Source organism: Mobula birostris, chromosome 1 (assembly GCF_030028105.1).
Source record: "Mobula birostris isolate sMobBir1 chromosome 1, sMobBir1.hap1, whole genome shotgun sequence".
In the NCBI taxonomy this organism is placed as follows: Eukaryota; Metazoa; Chordata; class Chondrichthyes; order Myliobatiformes; family Myliobatidae; genus Mobula; species Mobula birostris.
In genome coordinates this window covers 87,332,834-87,334,522 of record NC_092370.1, presented here as the reverse complement: position 1 = coordinate 87,334,522, position 1,689 = coordinate 87,332,834, and positions in this window count along the sequence as shown.

Genomic DNA, 1,689 nt, shown 5'->3' with positions numbered 1-1,689 from the left:
CAAATAAATAGCGTCTCCAAACTGTAGTAATTGATTCCCCTTTGTGTCACACTGGGCGTGACGATGAGGACGGCCCATGGCAGAATTCAGAAAATATTATGCTTGACCTTTAATGATCTGCAAATGTCAGTAACTAAGCTCCAAATTAGTCTCAGACTTGAACTTGTATCACTATTTCTGGCAATTCCCTGCAAAATGACATCATCCATGTGCCTTTCAAAGCAGTTGAGCTGGGCCTTCACCCATTGTTTGAACATAGAACAGTACAGCACACAACAGGCCTTTTGGTCCACAATGTTGTGTTGACATTTTAACCTACTTCAAAATCAATCTAACGCTTCCCTCCCACATTAGTCCTCCATTTTTCTTTCGTCTGTGGCCCTATCTGCGTCACTTAAGCATCCAGAATTTATTTGCCTGGCAGCGTGTTCCAAGTACCCACCATTCCCAGTGCAGAAAACCTATCTCTGACATCCCCCCTATATTTTCCTCCAATCTCCATAAAATTATGCCCTCTTGTACTAGCCACTTCCAACCTGGGAAAAAGACACTTTGGCAGGAAGTGTTTAGTACAAAGTCTAAGGTTCAGACTGGGTACTCCCTTTGATCAGTGTTCAGTCATGCTTCCATCGAAGTGGTTACAGCCCCAGAACAGGAGATTTCCCATTCCTGTGGTACTATGACCCAGCCGAAGGGTCTAGCTACCCACAGACTCTAGAAACCACAGTGATACAGGCCATGAAAAAATGTTGTCCTCTCCAGTGTCCTTCCTGACCCCTTCACTGAGAAATTTCAACCCCATGTGTTAACACTTCTGTCAATACAATACGAAGTGCATGCCTCTTGGAATCATTTGGCAAACCTTTTAACAAAGTGTGTAGCCTCTTGAATCAGAGCTTCAGTTTACACTTCACTACGGTTAAACAGTCAGGTTCAGACCTGTAGGTAGATGCAATATTCCAGTTTGAGTGGTTCAAATGTTACACCACTGTAAAAAAAATTTTAAACCACACTAAATGGCAAAACTTGACTGTAATCTGCAAAACAAAGCAATAAGTATCCCAATTACATGAAAATCTATCTTAATCTGTGAATGCTCCTGGGCCTTCAGTGTATTTAATTATTCAGAGCTGCTTAAAATCTGAGCGGAGGCATGGAGCTAAAATACAAACACCCTAAGCAAATAGGAGACGCAAGGAGCTCATGACAAGTAGCTGCAAATTTCCTTGCTATTGGAATGGAACTGTATAATCTGAACTGTGCTCTGTGCACAGTAGGAGAATTAAGGGTTATGGGGAAAAGGCAGGTAGGTGGAGATGAGTCCATGGCCAGATCAGCCATGACCTCATTGAATGGCGGAGCAGGCTCGACAGGCCAGATGGCCAACTCCTGCTCTTATTTCTGATGTTCTAATGAGAGAGGAATACTTGCAGTTTGCTAACAGGCAACAGCAAACAACCTCCTGCTGTGCATTGTTCTGTGCTTTCGGCCTGCTTTTGTGTTTTACTCATAAACACAAGAGGCCAAATTACACTGAACCTGACTCACACCTTCCCATCTTTCTGGGATACTCAGTTATGTAGGGGCTTGCTGACATCACATCTGAAGTATTCTGCATGATTTTTAACCCCTTACCTAATAAGGGACTTGCTTTCATAGAGGAAGTGCAGCAGAGATTCACTAGAATAG